The sequence below is a fragment of the Felis catus genome, chromosome A2, assembly GCF_018350175.1.
Source record: "Felis catus isolate Fca126 chromosome A2, F.catus_Fca126_mat1.0, whole genome shotgun sequence".
Classification (NCBI taxonomy): Eukaryota; Metazoa; Chordata; class Mammalia; order Carnivora; family Felidae; genus Felis; species Felis catus.
In genome coordinates, this window is record NC_058369.1 from 115,256,264 (window position 1) to 115,272,749 (window position 16,486).

The following is a 16,486-nucleotide window of genomic DNA, read 5'->3' on the forward strand; positions in this document are numbered from 1 at the left end:
AAGACCAGGCAAAAACAGACATAGGATGGGAAGTTGTGTGGGTAACTCACACAATGTTTTTACTTATACAAAAAGTAAACATTACTATGCATTCAAATTGCAACATTAATAATTCAACAAGCCCTTGAGTGCCTACTGAGTATAATGCAAACTGTGCCTATTACTTTGTACTAATAGCAAAAGAACAGTAAGATATGCTCTGTGTCTATGGGAGCCTATAATCCAGATGGCAAAGGAAGTGAGGAAAATAAGTGAGGGAAAAATTGAAACAAGGTAGCACCTTTATTTTCCAAAGGAATAATTGCAAGTGCTAGAATCATCATAAGATCATCAGAATTACACAAAATCAGCAATGTAGAATTTAAAAGAAGGGTTCTGTTTATTATGCAACTACAACAAATTACAAATTTTCCAGTAAAAAAGAAAACAAAAAAATATAAACACTTTGGTAAAACACTGACCTCCCACCTTCATCAATATTTTTCTATATTAGAGATTTTTTTAATTGCTATTCTTAGATCTTTCCCACATAATTAAAAGAAATGTTCATCCTTCTCACTGTTGCTATCCCACTCTTCATAAGAAAGCACTGTTGTACCATTGTGTATTATTTCAAACTCTTTTCCATGCATATACTATATAATCAGCAATTCTGAAAATTCTTTACTCTTAAAAATTATTGAGAATCCCAAATAGCTTTTGTTATGGTGGTAGTTATATTTACTGATGGTTATCATGTTTGAAATTTTTATGACAAAACTTTAAACATTTGTTACAATAAATCCAGTACGTGTCAACATAACACATTTTTTTTTTTTTTTTAGCATTTATTCATCTTTGAGAGACAGAGAGAGATAGAGCATGAGCAGGGAAGGGGCAGAGAGAGGGAAACAGAATCCAAAGCGGGCTCCAGTTTCTGAGCTGTCAGCACAGAGCCCGATGCTGGGCTCGAACTCACAAACTGCAAGATCATGACCTGAGCCAAAGTTGGACACTCAACCGACTGAGCCATCCAGGTGCCCCACACGTTTTTATTTAAAATAACAATACTCCATGAATAAGTCACAGGAATAAAAACCAGGGCATAAGGAATATAGTCAATGACACTGTAATAGCAATGTAAGGGACAGATGGTAGCTACAGTTGCAGTGAACACAGCATAGTGTATAAACTTGTCAAATCACTAACTTACACACCTGAAACTAATGTTACATTATGTGTCAGCTATACTCAAATAAAAAATAATCATAAATAAATAAATGTAACAATTTTCCCACAAACAAAAAAGTTACTGAGAAGAATGGTTTTGCTTCACATTTTCATAAATTTCTTTAACGTCTTGGCTTAATAGGACACAGCTGAATCTTCAAACTGCACTTGCATTCAAACTGATATGATATGATAGTCAAATTGTGTTTTGATTTTTTCACCAAAAAAAAAAAAAAAATAGAATCACTCTCTCCACGACTTGATTTTTTTTACCTAATATATTCTGGACCTGGACTTCGTTGTTTTTGTTGTTGGTGGTGGTGGTGGTGGTGGTGTTTTAATCCATGTGTGGTAGACTATTACCATTATATTTATGGCCTTCAACAGTCTGTATACTTTTGTGCAGTCCTCTCCCACACTGGTACTGGGCTTGGCAATGTGACCTGTTTTGGTGAATGGACTTTAGGAAGCATGATGCCAGCAGAGGCTCAATAAGTGCTTGCACCTCAGGAATGTCCTCTTGAAATACTTTCTCTTACAAAGTAGCCACCATGCTATAAAATCTCAGGGATAGGCATGTGGATGAGAAGCCACATGGAGAAAGATCTTGGAAGATGAGAGGCCATCCTGGGGATTTCAACCTCATGTAAGCCCCCAGAAGAATGCAGCTGCACAAGTGATTTCAACTAGATTGATTTTAGCTACACAAAGGCAGAACTGCCCATAAAATCATGAGAATAATAAATCTTTGTTATTTTTAAGCTACTAAGTTTTAGGGTAATTTGTCACACAGCAACAGATAACTAATATACCTCAGAACACATATAGAGAAATCGGTCTTTTGGAGAAAAAAACCTTCTGAATATTACAATTTTAACTAAATCTATTAAGTTAGGGATTTTTCCCATTTTTGAAATTTTTTTCCAGCCCTTTAAAATGGCGGTTTCCAGTTTTCACTAACTGAACAATGCTATGATAAACTTTCCTGAATCTTTCCAAGTATTTCTACAGGATAGACTCAGGATGCTGGATCAAAGGTTACTTGTGGTTAAAACTGCCTTCCAAAAAGATTATATCATGCTATACTTCCATTAAGAATAGATGGAAGTGTCATTTCCCTATACCCTAACCAATTATAGACATTATTAATCTTCTTAATTATTGCCATTTTTATGGGCCAAAAAAGCCACATTGCAAACATCTATTTGCATTTCTGTTAAAATCTTTTCAAATGTTTATTATTTCTTCTTCTGTGAATTGTCTACTCATATACTCTGCCTATTTTTTTCCTTCAAATTTTGTAGAGTTTATCACAGACTATCCTTTCTAAATGTTGCAAATATTTCCCCAGTTTTGTCATTTGCTTTTTAGCTTTGTTTTTGGTATTTTCATTGTATAGAAAGTTTTACATTTTTATGTACTCAAGTCTGATAATCATTTCTTTTATTAATACTGAATTTTGCTTCATAAAATTTTTCTCCAGAGTTTTCCTCTAGAGTAACCAGAGTTTTATTTTCTATGTGATAAATCATTAATATTTCTGGATTTTTTTAAATACATACACACAGTGTGAATGTAACTTATTCTCCCCAAATGAATAACCAGTTATACCAGCACCATTTATTGAACCATTTCCCAGAGGTAAGAATTGATACATTTAATATATATTAAATTATCATATACTTGGGTCTGTTTCTGGACTCTATTTTATTTCAATGATCTTTTTGATTATTCCTGCATCTGTACTACACTATTTTAATTACTATAAATTAAATGACTTTTTTTTTAGAAATTTAATTAAGTGTATATTATAGTAAAATCCAAAGTAACAATGACTTAAACAAGATAAAGTTTATTTCCTTCTTATCAAAAATGAATGGGAAGAGGGTGGCAGTCCAGGGCTAGTATGGTGGCAGCTGCCTGTTTTGCTCTACTATCCTAGCAAAATTGCTATCCTCAAGGCTACTTCACATTCCAAGATGGCTACCATAGCCATCCTGCCCACATTCCAGGAAAGAAGTTAAGCAGGCAAAAGAACGTCCTCCTTTCTTTTAAGGGAGACTTCCTTCCTTGCGCCCCTTTTAACTTACACGTATAGCTCACTGGCCAGAATATAGGATTGATGGACACACAGCATTATGGGATACTAAGCAAGATCATCTTTAGCAGGGTGACACAGAGTTCACTAGTTAATTTAGTTTACCCTATTCTCAGAACCCTGATATCTGCTTCCAAATGATGAAAGGGCAAGTGTTCTACTTTTGTGTATGTTCAAATTTTTCCCTTTCAGCAAAGTATCTCAAAACACTATAAGAGTTGACTAACACATCACGATTTAATATATAGTCCAATTAAAAAACAAGAAATAAGTGGCAAAAAATGCATATATATTTAGCTTATGGCTAAAGCGTGTGATGACAAAGTGCTGACAATAACTGAGACAACTCAGTATGACTGGTTGATGATCAGGGGTTATGACAACTATCAAAGCAATAGGCATGAACCAAAAGATACATTACTCTGCTCCTATTGATCATAACACAAGCAAAGTAATGTTGCTAAGATTATGTACAAGCAATTAGTTCAAATTAATATTAAATTAAAAAGTATTTTATTCAGTCTTCCTCTTGCAGTTTCTACTCTGAAAAAGCAACCAGGTCTATTGGCAGAGGCTCTTGAACACTTAAGAACACAAAATACCCATAAACACTTTTTCCTTGCCAAACCAAATATATCCAATTGAACTAAAGAATCAGCCAGCTGCTTGCCATTGACTGTACTGTGGGGGGAGGTGAAAATAGACAAATAGTTATTACTTTCTACATTGAGCCATCCAAATTTCTCTCTACCTTGTTTGTCTTGCCTGAGGGAAGAGTCAAAGTTTTAAGGTTCTGGCATTCAGCATTGCAAATTGATCCTTGGGGATAGGCAAATTAGGGGTATTTGGGATTTCACTAAATCCAAGCAGACAAGTCACCAATATTAGTTTGTTAGGGTTGCTGTAACAAAGTTTAGACTGTGGCCTAAACAGCAGAAATCTATTTTCTCACATTTCTGGAGACTAAAAGTCCAAAAATCAAGGAGTCAGCAGGGTTGGCTTCTACTGAGAGGAAAGGATCTGTTCCAGGCCTTTCTTCTTGGCTTGTATCTTCTCCCTATGTCTTCATATCATCTTCTGTCAGTAGAAGTCATGTCCCAACTTCCTCTTATAAGGACATCAGTCATATTGGATTAGGGCCCACCTTAATTATCTCATTTTAACTTAATTAACTCTGCAAAGACCCTATCTCAAATTATGGTTATATTCTGAGGTCCTGAGTATTAGGATTTCAACATATAAAAAGGGGGACAGAAGACACGATTCAGCCCATTAACACTTTCAAAGCTGCAATAAAGTAGGGTTGTAGAAAGTAATCTCTCTTTTCTTGTACTAGAGGTTTTTAAATATCACCCATTTATTAATAAACTATTGAATGTCTATATGTCCTAGATGCTAAGTTTACAAAGCAGAATACGACATAGTCCCTGACCTGAGGGATTCTCAGTCCACTGTAGGAGACAAGTAAACGTGGAAGCAAGTGTCCTTTAATCCCTTTTGAAACAAAGCAAGGCAAATCAGGGTATAGACAAATAAGATAAAATAATAACAAATGCTATGAGGAAAATGGGGAGGAATATAAAAGAAAGCCCAATGTAAATATTGTCTTGGAATCATTTTGTTACCATTTGGTCCTTTTTCCTCTCTCTTTCCCCAAAATTACAGCGTACAGAAATACACTTTCCGAGGCACAGCTCTACTTTAATTTCTTTAAAGCTTTTTGCATTCTAAGTGGCAGTTTTATCTGCTCTAGTGTTGAGGACAAAGGAAGAGAGAAATGTTAAGGGAGCCAAATTCCAGTTGACTTGTGGGTTGGGTTGATGTTTTAGAGTGAGTCACTGCCCTTTCGTATATTGGAATGAAACTCTCAACCGTTAATAAAGTCTGAAGGGGGCCTGGGTGGCTTAGTCAGTTAAGCATCCCACTGTGGATTTCAGCTTAGGTCATGATCTCACAGTTCAGGAGTTCGAGACCCACCTGGGGCTCTGAGCTGACAGTATGGAGCCTGCTTGGGATTCTCTCTCTCCTTCTCTCTATGCCCCTCTGTGCTCTCTCTCTCTCAAAATAAATAAATAATCATTTAAAATAAATAAAGTCCACCAATAGAGGCTCCAATGTTCAATTAAAAAATGATGGGGGCAAAGGGAAGGTGCAATGAGAAAATGCAAGTAAACATAGTTAATGATGGCAATGTGTGCTAGCAGAGCCATAATAACAAAAGTGACAGATCTTGACTGTACTACAAAATTCTACTCGGTTCTTCTCAATCAGAAACTTGGTGGATCTTATTAAAATAGTTGTTTATCTTGGTTTAAAACTTATAGAAAGCAAAGCAGCAATAAATAGTTCAGTATGATCATGCTGATGCATATTAACTGGGGTAAGAGTCACTTTGTTTTAGCAGAGACTGAATTAAAAATGTTTTTAAATAAAGTTTTCAAGGGGCACCGGGGTGGCTCTGTTGGTTAAGCTTCAGACTTTGGCTCAGGACATGATCTCGCAGTTTGCAAATTCAAGCTCCACATTGGGTTCCCTGCTCTCAGCACAGAGCCCACTATGGATCCTCTTGTGCCCCTCTCTCTCTGACCCTCCCCTGCTTGTGTGCATGCTCTCTCTCTTTCTCTGTCTCTCACTCTCTCTCAAAAATAAACATTACATTTTTTCTTTAAATAAAGTTTTCAATAATATTAACTTTTATATGAGTATAACAAAATATAACTTAGATGTTGCTTTGCAGCTGAATATGAAACTAAAAGTAGTACAACAAAAATTTCTATCTTGATTCCTCCCCAAGTACTTCAAAGTCCTGTAAGAATGTTTAAAATCCCTAAAGTAGTTTAAGCATTTCTTTTTCAATTATGCATTGTTTCTGAAAAAAGGGTTTATAACAGAAAACAGAACATCTGTTTGGACCCTTTTGCCAATAACCAATTCCTGACTGATGGAATTCGAGTGCCATAAATCACATAATATTACTGTAAACTCTGGAGCTTTATAATCTGTTGACATGAAAAGTATCTGCCCTGATTACATCAGCAACAAGCTCAACACCATTTCCACCAAGAGGCTGGCCTTCCTGAGTATAACATACACCTGTATAACATATTTGAAGTTCTCATAGTGAAAAGAATTAAGTTTTACTCTTACTTTTCTTGACATCACCTTTCTTAGCCTGTCTTTCCTTTCCCCTCAACCTATCATTATCATGGATTTAAAAAAAAAAAAAAAAAAAGCATATCAGCTCCCCCAGAAAAGGGCTTGTTAAAAATTAAATGTTGGATCACCTGGGTGGCTCAGTCAATTAAGCGTCTGACTTCAGCTCAGGTCACGATCTTGTGGTTTGTGAGTTCGAGCCCTGCGTTGGGCTCTGTGCTGACAGCTCGGAGCCTGGAGCCTGCTTCAAGTTCTGTGGTTCCCTCTCTCTCTCCGCCCCTCCCCTGCTCACACTCTGTCTGTCTGTCTCTCTCTCTCTCTCTCTCTCTCTCTCTCTCAAAAATAAATAAACATTAAAAATTTTTTTTAATTAAATGTTATATATATATATATGGTAGAGAAGTGTGTTGAAAGGAATCCTTTTATAAAATATTTTAAGGGGCGCCTGGGTGGCTCAGTCGGTTGAGCGTCCAACTTCAGCTCAGGTCATGATCTCACTCTCCATGAGTTCGAGCCCCGAGTCGGGCTCTGTGCTGACAGCTCAGAGCCTGGAGCCCACTTCAGATTCTGTGTCTCCCCCTCTCTCTGCCCCTCCCCTGCTCATGCTCTGTCTCTCTCTGTCTCAAAAATAAATAAAAACATTAAAAAAATTTGTTTAATATTTTAAATACAAAATATAGCTAATACAAATTATAGCAAACATAGCTAAAATTTCTCTTCCACTCCTTTCTATTAGGAGACTATCATACCTTATAGTCCTTTTACACCCTTCCCCTCTAGTGTTTTGACACAGCTCAACAAATAGAAAAAGCAACATGGCACAATAAAAAGAGTCCAAAAACTCATGCCCAATTTCCAGCAAATTAAACTCTCTAAGTCTCAATTTCCTCCAACGTGAAAAGTAGTGATGACATCTATATCACAGGAATGTTTTAGGGATTAAAAATAATACACTAGCACACCATAGATGTTCAATAACAATAGCTCTAATTGTCACTAACAAAATATTTATCAATTGGACAATTGAGAATGCATCTCAGAAGCTTACAGTTTCTGAAAAGGGGGGAGAGGGGTGATGGAAGGGAGGCTTCATTAGATTCTTATGCTCTCTAGCTACTTCCATACTTACTTATTCTTCACCAATTAACTTTCTGATTTAGTAGCCTCATCTACTGCTATTGCCTCCAATTATCACCACCAATTTATTCCTTAACCCCCTTTACAGTATGTATTTGGTTCTCATCGTATACTTTCCATCACCTTAGAAATGACAATCTACTGATTTTTTTCTCAATATTTTTTCCCTTTAACCTTGCCACACGCATATTCCTTTCTGAAACTCTAAGAAGACTTCACTGACCTCAATATTCTGGTTCTATCACCCATATAACCATTCTGATTTTCTGTACTTCTTGAATAGTCCATTCCATATGCACATTTCTACTTCCTTTCTTAGTTTGACACTTCTTCCCTCCCCTCCTGATTCCTAAAACACTTCCACCTTCCTCTCTATTCCCTTATCAGGACCCACTTGAAGGTTCATAATTTCCCAAAATAGTCTCCCCTGCTTTTCCACTACAAAAGTGCGCACTGCCTGGGAGGCTATGTTGCCACTCCATCCACCACAGTAATATCTATGGATTAACAAGTCAGCAGGAACCTTGAACTTTAAGTTGAAAAGGGAATGTATATACCTGGCAAGTATAAAGAGGTCAGACTGGCAACTTTCTATGCCCCCATGGGCAGAAGCAGGGGAGTACAGTATGTGTATGTTGCTTAGAACTAATACCCTAATTAAATTAGTTAAATGCTCTTTACATTCAAAAGGGAAAAAACAAACAAATAAAACCAGGCAAGCTCCAAAAGATTAAAATAGAGTTCATAATTGCTTGCCCAATTTAGGCAGTTTTTAAGGCTTACATTATTCTTTTAAATTTCCAAGCCTAAACATCATTCTATAAAAGAATAAATGCAAATCTTCCAAAAGCTGATGCCTCAAATAACTTTCATAGTACAGTTTAAGAACTCATATACAATGTTTTCATTAAGTCAAGTACAAATAACTGAATGAATCCTTAAGCATTTACATGAGAAAGCAACTAATGTTCATCAGCTAATCAAAGACTCTTTGTTCAGGAAAACACACACCAAACAAATATCACTTAACATTTACTACTAAAAAGCTACTCTGATGCAAGCCTCAACAATGACAAATGTTTAAACTACAGTGGAAAAGTACTATTTTCCAAAATTCCTGGATCTTTTATCTGTGTTGCACTTAACATTCTTTACAAGGCACAAACAGGATTCAGGAATGCAAATTGATCTTGAAACTGCATTAAATTAAAATGTAAATTATATAAAGTACATTATACATTTATTGTATTTCAATTCTGGGATCTTCTATCATAACCACACTTGGATGTATTTATTAAAATAGCAGGAGATATGATATTACATAGAGCGACCCATAATAATTATGAAAGGGTTACCAAAAACTGAGACTAATTGGGCAGAAAGGAAAACAATAAGACACTCAAATAAAGTGATTAAATTAACTTCTCAATAATAGAGAATAAGGGAAGAGTCTGATTAAGAAAAAATTAGGGTACTGATTAAAACACATGATCTATGGCATCAGATAGGAATTCAACTTAAACTCTCTACCACTAACTAGTTGTTGATCTTGAACAAGTATTTTAAACCTCGTTGAGTCTCAGTTAATCTGTAGAGTAAGGACAATGCTACTTATGTCTCAAAATTGTGCATGTACATAAACTGTACTTAATCCAAAAGGCCTAGACATTTTTATAGCTAAACTATTTCTGACCTTAAGGAAGAGATGAATTGCCAGAGGATATAAAAGAAAAATGGAAGGTTTCTCTTTCTTTTTTTATTTTGCGAAGCTAGTAATATATAAGGTAATATAAGAAGAATACTAAAGATCAATCTTACATAGCAATCAAATCTAGCACTACTTTAAAGAGGTATGCTATTACCAAGTTGCCTTTACCAGCAATTGTTTGGTGAAATCTACTAGGAAGTCCTCTAATATAATTCATCAGCCAGTAGGTAAAAGAAGAAAAACTATATGATCATTTCAGTGTACATTACAAGGGTATGTGATCAAATTTAATATCTTTTCCAATTAAATCTCAATTCCAAAAAGGAATTAAGGAAGATTATTTCCTTAACATGCTAAAAACAAAAGTTGCCAGAAAGAATACACAACTGTGAAACCCTAAAGGCATTCTCCCTCAAATGAGAAGTGAGCCAAAGATGCTCACTATTCACTAATATAATTTAACATCACTCCAGACATTTAATGTCAAAAATAAAATAAGGATTAGATATTGGCAAGAAGGCAAAATTACCATCATTTACAAATGCTATAACTGCTGTATCACAAAATCCAATAAAAACTATAAGAAATTAAGAATTTTAGGGGCACCTGGGTGTTCATTCAGTTGGTTGAGCATCCACTCTTGATTTCTGCTCAGGTCATGATATCAAGGTCATGAGATCAAGACCTGCATTGGGCGCCACACTGACAGCATGGAGCCTACTTGTGATTCTCTCTCTACCTCTCTCACTGACAACACAGAGCCTACTTGGGATTCTCTCTCTCTCTCTCTCTCTCTCTCTCTCTCTCTCTCTCTCTCTGCCCCTCTCCTGTTTACATGCACAAGCACACACGCTTTCTCTTTTTCTCAAAATAAATAAACTTAAAAAAATGAAATTAAGAATTTTATAACTGGGGGTGCCTGGGTGGGTCAGTTGGTTCAGCATCTGACTCTTGATCTCAGCTCAGGTCTTGCTCTCAGGGTCATGAGTTCAAGTCCTATTTGGGGGTTTAAAAAAAAAAAGAATTTCATAAAATGACCAGTTAGAAAACAGTATACCTGAATTACCAACTTTTCTATATTCCACTGAGAATATGCAATCCTCATTAAAATACAATGAGGGGCGCCTGGGTGGCTCAGTCGGTTAAGCGTCCGACTTCAGCTCAAGTCATGATCTCGCAGTCTGTGAGTTCAAGCCTCATGTCAGGCTCTGTGCTGACAGCTCAGAGCCTGGAGCCTGCTTCAAATTCTGAGTCACCCTCTTTCTCTCACCCTCCCCTGTTCATGCTCTCTCTCTCTGTCTCAAAAATAAATAAATGTTAAAAAAAAATTTTTTTTAATAAAAAAAAAATACAATGAAAAAAATTCCATTCGCAATAGCAACATGTTTTAAAATACCAAAAATTTACTTTAAAAATAGGCAGAATCACATCAGGAAAACTATAAAACACTGAGTCATTAAAAAATGACTTGGGGGCACCTGGCTGGTTCAGTTAGTAGAACATGTGACTCTTGGTCCTGGAGTCACGAGTTCAAGCCTTACGTTGGGGTAGAGTTTACTAATAAAAATAATACTAATTTTTTTTTTAAATGACTTGAAGAAATGATGAAAATATTGTAAAGGTATCACAACTATCTCAAAAAAATTAATTTGAAACTCCATTGGGGCTCTTTTGAGATCTTAATAAATTGAATTAAAGGTAATCTGAAGGGGTGCCTGGGTGGCTCAGTTGGTTAAGCATCTGACTTGGGCTCAGGTCATGATCTCGCAGTCTGTGAGTTCAAGCTCCATGTCGGGATCTGTGCTGACAGCTCAGAGCCTGGAGCCTGCTTCAGATTCTGTGTCTCCCTCTCTCTCTGCCCCTCCCTCAGTCATGCTCTGTCTCTATCTCAAAAATAAATAAAACCTTAAAAAAAATTTTTAAGGTAATCTGAAAAGATTTAGAAGGTTTAGAAAGAAAGAAAGAAAGAAAGAAAGAAAGAAAGAAAGAAAGAAAGAAAGAAAAGAAAGGAAAAAGAAAAGAAAAAAAAAAAGGAGGGGGTGGGGATATAAATATTACCTTTCTCAGGATAGGAAGTATGGGCCTTTGACAACTCCCTAATCACAACTCTTCCTGGTCTCATTTGGGAGACACAGAAATGATTTCATCCTCCAAAGTATTTAAAAGGCATATATCCAAAGGGCAAGCAAACAGAATTTCTTCTGAGCAAAAAGATGTTTTAAACAGAAGATTTTCAAATGTTAAATATTCTCTTTCCTCAGTGCAGATATGCAGCCTAACTCCAACAGGGCCAAAAAGACTCTGGCAGTACTTGGCTCTCAGTAACAAGCAATAGTCAAACTGTTAGTTCCATCTGCTCCCCTCCAAAAAATGACAAAGCATTACATGGTGGTGCCAGGGGTCCCAGGCTCCATTTAGGGAGATTTCCTGAGCGGCATCCATTTTCACAGTATTAATATGCTCTCTAACTTTGTTTGAATACTTTAGAAAATCAGTCTTGATACTATACGATGACAACTTGGATGCTGATAACAAAGAAATGTGCTGTCTTTAACATCAGATTCTTTGTGTCTTCCTTTCTTATTTGTCAAAGCTCTGAATTTCACCCACTTCCATCTCCTTGGGGACTCAATTCCAGTAAATATCTCATCTTTCCTACTTCTTACTTCTCACCTTATTTATGCATGTAAAGAAACAAACATAACATTCCTTCAACCTATATCCCTCTTCAGTGGTTTTCAACCTTGCCTGAACATTGGAATTACCCAGGGAACTTTAAAATACCTGTCCAACTAATCTATAGTAACAGAAAGTAGATCAGTGGTTTCCTGAGGATGAGAGGGAGAAATTACAAAGGGACACAAGAAAACTTTTGTAGGTGATGGATATGTTGATTATTCGGACTGCGGTGAGTGATGATTTTACAAGTGTAAATCTATGGCAAACATTAAATTGCACACTTTAAATATGTGTGGTTTATTAAATGCCAATTAATTTCAACAAAGCTGCTGAAATAAATACTAATGCCTGGGGTACTACCTCAACCTCAAATTGGTATGGGCTTTCCCCTGGAAACCAAGATTCTTAAAAGCTCCCCAGATGGTTGGAAATGTGCAGCTAAGGATGGGAACCACTGCTCTTTAGCTATCATCCTCTCCCTTCTTCAGTTTTCTTGAAATGCCTCACTCAAGCATGTCTACTTTATCATCACCCATTCTTTCTCAATCTTCCAAAGACTGGTTTCTGAACCCTACTCAGTTAAAACTGTACCTGTTCAAGCCACCTATGGAATCCTGATCCTTAGGTCCCTGGAATCCTCTCCTTCCTTGACACCTCTTTACAACATTCAAACTTGTTGACCCATTCCCCTCTATTTGAAATTCTCTCCATCCTTAGCATCTCTCCTGATGTTCCTCCTACCTTTCTAACTAGCACTCTTCTATCTCTTTCACACTATTCTTCTACCCATTTCTGCTTTTTAACAGGCTGTTCTCTAGCCGCTGCTTTTACAACACTAAAACCTTTCCCTGAGTCATTCCAATATCACCAAATCAATACGGCTTCAATTCAACCGCCGATCTGCCCTGCAATCCTGATTTCTTTTATAAGTTCCACATCCATGGATCCAAACATCTAATGACATCTTCACCCGAATGCTCCACAGCTTCCTCAGATTCAGAAAACCCAAAATAGAAATTATCATCTTCCCTCCATCTTCCCTCACTTCCAATCACTAGAACCAAGTCAAATCCTCAGGGTCCTGATTCTTCCTTCTTTCTTCCCAAAGGTAAGAGTACCTGTCAGATTCTACTACACTCTACTAGAGTGAGGATCTAAAACAAAAATTCATTAAATGGCTTCCTACTCATCACCGCCAATCCAATCCCCATAGCCAAGGATACAATGCCCTGATCTGGAGTTCTACCACCCTCACTATTTTCATCTTCCACCATTTCCTTATCTAACCCCAGCATTCAAGTCATGTTAATGTCAATGTTATTGACTTCGGACTTGTCATTGACAATGACTTCTCTAAATTGCCATAGTTTCTCATGCCTCCTTGCCTTCTCACTTATCATATTCTTCTCTTGGAAAGTTAGTGACCTCCTGCACTTGGCTAAATTATATCAGATCTCCAAACTGTCCTGTGTGCTCCTGATTCTACCTACATCCAAGCTGAGTTAGCCATCTCCTACTCTGCTATGTTCCTACACTAGGCATATCTCTATTCACATTTATCACATGGTATTATAATTGTTACTTATCTGTCTTGTACATCAGACAGTATTTTCCTTGATGACAAGAGTTATGCCATTCATTTGTGCCGTAGAACCTATTCAGCCTGGGGCAGTGCAAAATAAATTTGTTTGGCATAATTTCAGTTATTTACAAAATGTAAATAGGATACCCCCAAAAGGGTACTGATATTAACATTTTTCAAAGTTTTTACATTTTCATTATAAAATAAATATCATGCCACAGGATCCTGAATAAAACAGTTGACTATAAGACATGTTTAAACTCTGACTGTCCAAACGACACCACTCTGAGAAATGCAATCAAGAGCAGATTTCATAAAATAGAAACACAACAAAGAAAGAAAGCATAGCAGGAATAACATACTGACCCAACCAACACCTTATCTGGGTGTCTATATCCAGGTGCTGTTAATGTCGATAACTAAAAGGTTTTATAATCCCTCTATGGTAATAACTGTAGTAAATCAAAAGGGGATAAAATAAGCCAAATCCAGAGTATTTTTAATCTAAATATGTGATGGTTTTCCCCTGAGCCACTGTACTTAAATGAATTATTTGAATAACTGACTTTAAAGCTACTATTGGCCCAGCAGATCCTTTTTTTTTTTTTTTTTTTCTTTCTTGCCTTTCCCTGTACTTCAAAAAAATGGTGTTTGGAACCAACATTCATCTCCTAAACCTTAAAAATGTATTAACCCAAAGAAAAGATGCTTAGAAACTGGAGGGGAGGGGTAATCTGTGGATTTTAGGAAAATGTACTTATGGAAAGCAACGCTCTTGGGTCTATCACATTGACTCAAGGTTACACCGATCCTCATGACTTTATGCAGATAAGATTTTAAATGCCGAAAATTTCAAACTGTCAAGTGTTACATGAACCAAAGGGGTGGCCTATCGGCTCCAAAAACTACTGTGTGACCCAAAGGACACACTATTTGCAAAAGGACAGCTTGGTCCTACTGCCTGTCGTGTGGTCTCTGAAATTAGTAGCTGCCTGTGGAACAAACTCCCCCTGCCTGAAGAGCGGAGCCGCTGCGGGGAGTGTGACAGCGTATTTATCAGAGACCCGATCCAGTGCAGCACGAAACCACTAGGGCAAAATTAAAACCTTTCAGGAATGCCTGAACTTGGAGGGCACAAGAGCACAACTGTGCACGCTCAAGGGCGGATACGCAGTTGTGCTGAAGCGTGCAAACTTGGGGTCTTCCAATGCAACCATTTTCAGACAAAACCCCGACGATTCTCGAGCACGTTAAAAGCAGCCTCAGGAGCGGAATAACTCCTAGAAAGAAGGGAGCAAGTGCTGAAGAGGGGATCTCCAGTGTAATAACCAAGGAAGGAATCGTGGCTGCTTTCTAAATCTCACTGCCCTGCGGGGGACACCGAAGACCACGGCGAACGCTGCTTTTAAAGATGGGGGGTGGGGGGGGGGGAGAGTTGACGGTGACCATTTTAGCCACTAGACTGGACGTAGCCTCCCGGGAGTGGGAGAGGCCAGGCCCGAGCATCAGCTGCGGCTGGGTGGGGGTGGGGGGCTCCCCGCAGAGGGGCGGCGGGTCCCGCCCAGGCGGCTGCCCCCTGGGCACGCCCGGAGTCTGGGCTGCTCCTTGCTGGGAAAGAGAAAGACCCGAGTCCACGCGCACAAAGCTGCCGCCGCCCAGGCAGCACACGGGCTGCGCCCAACTTCGGGGCGAGCAGCCGCCGGCCGCAGCCCACTCACCCGACCCCGCTGCTCCGGCCCCTCGGACGCCCCTAGAGCCCAGCGCCTTCTCGCGCCCACCCGCGGCGCCTCGCGAGGGAGCCGTTACCCCCAACGAAGGCGCCGCCCCGGGGACAAAGTCCCGGTCCCCTCCCCGCCGCCGCCTCGCCCCGGCTCCTCCCTCACAAAAAAGTTATCGGTCGCCGGCTGCCCTGGGGGCCCGGCGTGGGTCGCTGGGTCGTACTCACCAGAGCGGCTTCCCGAGCTCCACCTCCAGAACCTCGGCTTGTTTGACTCCCAGCGACAGCGACGGCGGCTGCTCTGCTTTCTCCGGAGTAGAAGCACCACCTGCCCCCCCTTCTTCCTAACAGAACGGGTCCCAGCGAGCCATCTTCCCCCTCTGCTCACTGACTGACAACCCAGCCCGGAGAGCCGCCACTGCCGCCAGCCACTCTGACAGGCACGGCTACCGACCCGTCCCCAGGCAGCCAACCACCACCGCCCCACTCCGGCTCGGCCTATCGCCGTGCCCTGGGGCGGAACCAGGACAACTTCTTCACCAATAAGAATCTTCCTCTGCTAGGCCTGGGGCGGAGCCACAAGGTGGGAGGGAGGGAGACTTTTAGGTAGGCGTGGTCTAATCGATGGGCGTGATCGGGGCGCCAAGGGGAGGATGATTGACTGTACGATTTGCGGCACGGCTAGATTACAGTGATCGGCGAAGGTCTCTCAGATCGGAGTCAATAGGATTTATAGCCCTCTCAGAAGAAAATAAGCCTTTCAGAGTGATGTTAACCATAATCGCAGAAGATAAACTAACTGATACTTTAATTTCTTGGTCAGGAGCATTTACTTCCCAGTAATTCGAGTCACGAGAATTTATTAAAATCTCATCAAATACCAGGAGGGAAAAATATGTACGTGTTTGCAAAATGGTCATAAAAATTCTTCCCATCTTAATTGCTTTTGGCCTTGGCCTGGAAAAAGTCAAACACAAATCCCCAACTTCTTTCCATGGGCTGTTTTTATTTTCTCCATATTCCCTCCCTACTCTTTCCCAAACACATACTATTTTGTGTGGCCACTAGAACCTGAGCACATCTGAACCAGCTCCTACATACAGTCCCTCTGTTTTGGACTTTGTCAATTCCTCCTATCACATCCCTCTCAAGTCCAGTCAGAACTAATTAGAAGAGAAATGGACTTCAGTCTGGAAGACAAGA

General features: G+C 39.0%; 1 protein-coding gene across 4 annotated transcripts in view; it reads right to left on the reverse strand.

The window, feature by feature from the left end:
- The window catches only part of FAM126A (family with sequence similarity 126 member A), a 134,753-nt gene extending 119,006 nt beyond the window's left edge, over nucleotides 1-15,747 (reverse strand). For 2 of the 4 annotated variants that reach the window (XM_003982838.6, XR_006594273.1), the window contains exon 1: nucleotides 15,512-15,745. The gene's annotated coding sequence lies outside the window, so the exon portion shown is untranslated. Of the gene's footprint in view, nucleotides 1-15,284; nucleotides 15,363-15,511 lie in introns of those variants that run through there. The other 2 variants (XM_045052487.1, XM_006929237.4) reach the window with 2 other exon arrangements.
- Between the last annotated feature and the right edge of the window lie 739 nt (nucleotides 15,748-16,486).